The sequence below is a fragment of the Rhinopithecus roxellana genome, chromosome 14 (assembly GCF_007565055.1).
Source record: "Rhinopithecus roxellana isolate Shanxi Qingling chromosome 14, ASM756505v1, whole genome shotgun sequence".
NCBI lineage: Eukaryota > Metazoa > Chordata > Mammalia > Primates > Cercopithecidae > Rhinopithecus > Rhinopithecus roxellana.
Genome location: NC_044562.1, coordinates 39,363,394 through 39,371,247, shown reverse-complemented (window position 1 = coordinate 39,371,247; position 7,854 = coordinate 39,363,394).

Here is a 7,854-nt window from a genome sequence, read left to right as displayed (position 1 = left end):
TTGTGAGTCACAGAGGGACTGAAGTATGCTTCCCTCTTCAGGGCCAGTCTGGAAATGGTGTGGTCTGTCTGCTAACCACAGCCCCTTCCCTAGGGAGCCCTGCAGCCCAGCACATCTAACAGAGAAAATATGAGTGGGGTGCCAGGGATTGGCAGGGGCTCCTCCATTGCCCAGGAGCAGATTTGATAAGGGGGTCATCTGTCTCTTCTTGCACCACAGAGCACTACTGCCAATGCACCAAAATACAAAAGAGCCATGTGTCTGAGTAAGAGCCTATTTGGTGGCCAACACTCTTAAGCACCACCTGCTGGATCCAGGATAGTCTGTCCCTCTCAAAGTCCTTAACCTTAGTAACATCTGCACAATCTCTTTTGCTGTGTAAGGTAACATATTCATAGGTTTCAGGGATTAGGATGTTGACATCTTCGGGGAGGAACATTATTCCGCCTTCCATAAAATATGTTTAAAACATTGTTATTTTGAAAAAGATACGCATATGTTAAATGGCAGTATCTGGCAGAAAAATAAGACCTAGTGTCTGGTAGGTCTACAGACACTAATAGTTTGTGTGTGTCTGTGTGTGTGGGGTGGGGGGAGGGGGAGTACGCACACGTGCCTTGCAGAAGAACAGATAATTTGACAGAGATTTATACCTAATATATTAATTAAATAAAAAATTAATTAAATTCTTATGATTTTTTAATCTCACATTGTCACTGCTACCAATTTGAGGTTACAATTAGAGAACAAATACATCATCTAAATTAATATAATTTTTTACTTCCCAAATTCTTTTTATTTTTACTGCAACCCATTCATTTAATGCAATTTCTCGTCAACAACATTAATGACCATAAATATGAAAATTTTGTTTGGTCCTACAAATGAACCAAAAGAAATATCAATAACCTATGATATCATGCTTGAAAGGATTTTTCCCTTCCTAACTGAAAACAAACAGAACTTAAGCTAAGTTAAATGAATGTGTAATCTTTCATTGCAAAACAAAGGTTATTAGTTGGTGCAAGTGTGTACATAGCTATAAATAGGAGAAACAAACAATTGATTATTTTAACTTTGGAAAAGTCTAAGCTTAACAATTTAAAATGTCAATAAGAAGAACTTCATTTTAAATAGTTCAGAATATTTTTAAATGAATTTCTCAGCTTTTGCTTATGACTGTGGGCTTAGTAAAGAACGAGTATATCTGCTTTTGAAGGGCTCTTCATTTGACGTCTTCTAAAGGTTTTTTTAAGAACATAAAGTGTGTTCCTATTTAAATGAAACAAAGTAGTGAAGGAGTTTTAGCAAACCCTTGTCAAGAACAATATGTTCATGCTGTAATTCTTTTGAGAACCACATTATTTGCTGTGACAAATTTCAGAGGCTATTAACTCCGGTTTTCACAGGTGTAACTTCATTTTCCTTCAACTGAATACATTTATTTCTTAAATCTCAATTTTGCCACATGGTTAAAACTTAATCCCAAATTAAGTTATTCACTTGGATGTGTTACTTTTTCTTTTTCCAGTGAAGACTGTCCTGTCTTTTTGTTCTTTCTCCTCATAATTACATACACATTTTAGGAATTTGCAAGCATCAGGTAGAAGTGAATAATACTTAGTTGTGTGGTCTGTGCTGTCATCCAATGCACCCTCTTCTATCACAGCTTGCACTCCACCAGAGGGTTTAAGTGAGATGCTCTGAACTTGCCTCGGGTCCATCTCCTTAAACATTTCAGGCAATCACCTGTCCCTAAACTGCTACCCTTCCTGCAACATAGTGGTATGTTTCCACCTTCCAGGGTCCCAGCTGTAAAGTAGAACACACATTTCCTTTCTCCTCAGGTCCCTACATCATTCTGGAAATTTGTCAAATTCAAATAAGTATTTAGAGCTCTAGTATGGTCCAGAAATGTGACCATGCCTGTCTGTCATCAATAATGACTAACCACTGACTGTTGTCAGTAGTAGTTAAATATAAAATTGAATAAGCTAATTAAACTAATACACTTCTAAAAACTGCAAAATTTAAAATAGGTAGATTTGGTTCATACAAAAGTATAACAAATGGGTTTATTTAATCAAATTTAATATATCATTTAATATATTTATTTACATATAACTTATTGTTAAAAGTATCTGTGGCAGGAACACTGTCGAGAAATCTGTGACAGAGGGATACTACATTGCTATAATGCAGGACTTGAACTCCTGTGTTAAGTCTGGTTGGAACTGTCCTGCCTACAAACAGAATCTGATGAATCTCTCTTTGATTTCACCTTCTCTCTCACTTCCATGTCTTAGTGTCTAATATAGTGCCTAAAATACATTAGACACCATCAAATATTATATGAATAAATGATTTCATAAAGTGTAAATCCCCCAACAAATAAATGAATAAGTAAACGAAACTAATTTATACTGTATTGCACATGTAGTGAAAACAATTTTTTAAATGTAGAAAAAATAAAGGTGAAGAAGGAAAGTTTTCAAATAAAGAACTAAATATATTTATTTATTTTTGAATTATGAAGAGAAGGATGGAGATTAACAGTCTCCTTTTTGGAGTAGGTACCATTTAAGTTGAAGAAACTTAAATAAATAAGAAAATATATGGTTAATAACATATGAGCAAAATCAGGTTAACCAAGTTGAAGAAACTTAAATATAATTTTGCTGAACTTTGAAGAGAAGGATGAAGATTAATAGACTCCTTTTTGGAGTAGGTACAATTTAAGTTGGATTGTCAAAGAAATACAAAATATGATTGATAACCTATAGTCAAAACCAAATGTCTCAACATGCTGCAAACAGCAGGGGTTTACAACTCAGACAAGTCACAGAGGTGGTTTGAGATAAGCTTTCTGTTATAGATGCTTTGGTTTTGTTAGTCTGCTTTGCTGAGCAGTCTGCCCAAGTCTAACAAGGAAGTGAGATTTTTGTCAAGTCAGTTTTGCACTGATCTAACTCTAGCTGGAGTACTGAGTTCAGTCCTGGGCATTTCATTTGGGCAAACGGAAGCACATGCAGAAGAGAGTGAGCAAGAAGAAGAAAGGTTGGCAAACAATGAAAGATTAGAAAGTTTCAGGAGGTTGAAAAGAAGCTTAATGGGGATTTGATAGCTGTTTTCAAATATTTGAAAAGTCGTCATGCAGAGAAAAGATTACTGGAGTTGTTCTGTGCAGTGCCACAGGACACATAGTTGGTTAGTTCAGGAAAGCAGATTCTAGCTGAACATAAGATGAGGCTTTTCTACAATTAGAACTGATTTAAATGGAGGAAACTGTGCCACAAAATATTAAATGGGCTAGGCGAAGGCTCAAATGATCTATCAAATATTAAAGAGGAAATCTCTGCATTTAGTAAAAACTAGAGTAGATGAGCTCAGGTCACTTTGAGTTCTAAGATCCTACTTAGTCATTCTATGAAACTTCCCATAAGAAGATTATTATGAGCATGTGTTAACATTCAGTTCTTTCATTAAAATTGGCTCCAAGTATCCTTTACTTAATGGAAATAGATAATGAATAAAAAAGCCAAAATGAGTCTCTTTACATAACTCTAGCCACCCTCACTAAATACATTTTTTATAAGAATCTTCAGATTCATAGTTCAAGGGAAACAAGTACACACAATAATCAGTATAAAAGAGGTAAAAGTTTCTTAAAAGCCCATACTACATTTAATGAAAATATAGGCTTCTTTGGGGAGTGTATGTCCACTGTCAGGAGTACATCCACTGTCACTGCTGCTAAAGTTCTCTGTAAAGAAATGACTCCTGATTAAGGGCATTTTCTGTCAATCTATCAGTAAAGCTCCATCGTCTCAAATTCACCCTCATCTGACAACTACCATCCTCTGCCTTGAATTGACAGATAAATGAAATATAAATAATATTAACTTTTTAAAATCAGTGTGAATTTATTCTAAGCATGTGAAACAATTTGACAAGGTACTAGTGATTCAAAATACTTGGTATAACTTTTTCTGATTTATTTATGACCTGAATCTTTTTTTTTTCTTTTTTTTTTTTACAAATAAATAAATTAGGAGGTTTCTTGAAGGAGTTTCAGAGTGATGCATTTGGTCATTTAGTACAGTGTATACATATTTATTCCAGGCACTGTTATACATAATGAGGATATGATGAGAAGAGTTAATTCCTTCCCTACCAAGTCTGAGAAGGTACAGAAAACAAACAAACAATAAATAAGTAAACAATGCACATTTTGAGATGGGTTATTAAGAAAATAAATATTATAAACCTTACAGTGAAATAAAAGGTGAAAGTGTAGGGTGGCAACTTAAAAAGACAAAATATCTGAGAAGATGAACGCTTATTCTTTACTATTGCCCTGCTATCTATTGACTTTTCCACTTTCTCTATATTCTAGAGTTGACCATTCATAGAACATTTGCTTATATTGATCACCTAAAAATTGTATAATTATATCAAACTATCACTACCACGTTAGGTAAAGGTCCAGTCCTCCACAAATAAACCCTAAGAAGTATTTGTGCATGCTTATAAATATGATTCAATGGAGAGACAGAGTAATAGATTAGGATTTGAAGGGAGAGAAATAATCATCTTGGAAGATGAGAGAGGGTGAGATCTGTTGAAATGTTGAGTGCCTTTTCTAAGAAGAGAGATTCTTCTGTGTTTGTAGCAGAAAAGAAGTAGTAAAATAAATGATTTGGCTATTTTGTGATGATGGGTTGATAAGAAATCACAGACCTGGTTTTTCTTTAGAATTTCACTATGGAATATGAAGTGAGAACATCAAGTGAGGGGAGGAGTGGGAACAAGGTGTTGGTTGTGAGGTTGGAAGAGACAGAACACTTACCCTGGAAAGCAGAAAAGCAGGCTTGCTAGGGAAGCTCGTTGGCCTACTTAGCAAGACTAAGGGGCTAATTTGGAGGTTTAAAATGTGAAAATACATCAATGTTTTTGATTATAGGATTTTCTCCAGCTGTGTCTATCTGCTCAATCCAAATATTTCAATCCAACCCCAAGCACATTTAACAAAAGTTTTCAATGAATTTTGTTCACTTATTTTTAGTTTAGCACGTGAAACTTTGAATTGAAGGAATATTTCTCAAAAGCCTTTTCACCTAAAAGTTATATTTGAAAAAGATGATTGTTATTTTATAAACTTACAAAACTTATCTTCCAACAAAATCCCATTTCTGATTGGGCTGATTGACAAATTTTAACCTTTTATAATGACACGATTTCAGATCTTCAGAAAAGTTGCAAGAATAGTTCAGAAGTCAAACTTACAAGAGCAAAATAATAAAGCAATAATACAAAGGCACTGCATATAATAATTATAAAAACTAGACAGTGTAAAAAAAAATCATTTTGATCGGAAAGGGTATGAATTGCCAACATGTGGCTTATCGGCTAAGGGTACTATCCTGCCTTCACAGATACAGGCTTTGGGAATTGTCAATGGAAAATACAGTGATGGGGAAACCACAAACCTGGGGAACTTCAGGCGCCAGAGATCAGAGATCAAGACTGAGAATACTATTGGAAACTTAAAACACATATTCTAGTAGTGAGAAACCTGCAGAATAATTAAATCCAAATGATAAGCACAAGCTTTCCAAGTCCATAACTGTTAACTAAACAATGTATGTGTGAAGACATAAGGAGGTTTAACAAAAAGAATTAGAAAAAAAGAAAAAGCAGTACAAGGCAAAGATAAATCTACTCTTGATATTTAGAGAGACAGGGTGCCAGATTCATTAATTTAATATTTTTCTGAACTGAGTGCATTCTTTAACTATGCACAGCATGGGGATCTAAGTTGAACATGATACACTTGAAGTATCTTGGTATAGAGTTGAAAAATGGCATAGCAGCTAGAAATTAATGGGGAATCCCTAAAAGCAAGGAAACTAGAAAATGAATGACCCTAGCAACAAATAATGGCAAACTTAAATGAAAAGCAGCACCTATAATTTAATATAAATTATATAAGCATACATAAAAAAATACTTAGGATATAAAAAATATATACTAAGTATATAAAAATATACTTAGGATAAACATAACAAAATATGTACAATTTTCATATGTTAATTACTATAAATGATTGATAATATTACAGAAACCTAAATAAACGAGGATATACAATGGTCATTAACTAGAAGACAATATTGTTAAAATTTTCTAACTCTCCCCAAACTAATATATATATTCAATAAAACCTAATCAAAATCCTACAAACTTCTATTTGGAAATTGAGATGCTGATTTTTTAAGTTCCATATGGAAAAGTGAAAGACCTAGAATAAACAAATTAACTTTAAGAAATAATACATTTAGTGAATTTGCACTACCTGATTTTAAGGCTTGCTATAAAGTTATAGCAATCAACAAAGTCTGAAATTAAAATAAGAATAGATATATAGATAAACAGTGCAAAGTGGAGAATCCAGAAATAGACAAACAAATATATATGTAGTAATTTTTTTTTTTTTTTAAGACGGAGTCTTGCTCTGTTGCCCAGGCTGGAGTGTAGTGGTGCATCTGAGCTCACTGCAACCTCTGCGTCCTGGGTTCAAGCAATTCTCCTGCCTCAGCCTCCCGAATAGCTAGGATTACAGGCACGCACTACCACGCCTGCCTAATTTTTGTATTTTTAGTAGAGACAGGATTTCACCATGTTGTCCAGACTGGTCTCCAACACCTGCCCACATGATCCACCCACCTTGGCCTCCCAAAGTGCTAGGATTACAGGCATGAGTCACCGTGCCTGGCCAAAATTATTTTTTATAATGGTGCAAAGGTAATTCAATAGAGAAAAGAGAGTCCAGTGGTGCTATAACAAGTAAACAACCCTATGCAAAAACTGAATTCCTTACTTCACATCATAGACAGAAATTAACTTGAAATGGAACATAACCGTACATTTCTGAGCCACTTCTACAAAGCTACTAGAAGAAAACATGCAGAAAATCTTTGTAACCTATAGTCAAGCAAAAATTTCTTAGATAAGGTAAAAAGCACAAACATAAAAGAAAGAAATGAAATAAACTTCATTAAAACCTAAAGCCTGCTCTTCAAAAGACACTACTAAGAAAATAAAAAGACAAATTATAGACTTGGAAGCAATATTTGCATAACAATTGCATGATAAAGACTTTTACTCAGAATATATAAACTACTCTTAAAACTCAACATTAAAAAACATTCCAATTAATAAATGGTCAAAAGATTTGAACACTTTATCAAAGAAACTATATTGTTAGCAAATAAGCCTATGAGAAGATTCTCAAAAACCATTAATCTTTAGAAGAAAGCAAATTGAAATTGCAGTCAGTTGGCACTCCATGCCTACTAGAATGGTAACACACACACACATGCGCGCGCACACACATACACACACAATTGTTGATGTTACCAAGCTCTAGAGAGGCTTCAAAGCAAATAGAGCTCTCATATATTGGTAGTAAGAATGCAAATTAGCACAGATACTGAAAAATGTTTTCGAAGTGTCTAGTTAAATATAGACTTATGATTCTATAAAACCAAGAAAACCCACTTCTTGGTATTTACCCAAGGAATATTAAAATATATTTCCACACAAAGTGTGGCTTATGAAGATTTATTCATATTTACCAACAGCTCTAAACAATTCAAAATGTTCAGCAACCAGGAAATGGATAAACTTACAGTGGTTTACCCATACAATGGAATGCAAGTCATAAATTTAAATAAAGAAAGAAGTACTGAGGCTTGCAACACTATGAATAAATTTCAAAAGCTTTATGCTGAATGAAAGAAAACAACTAAACAAATAGTGGATGATTCCATTTTATTATATATTAGAAAAGGCAAA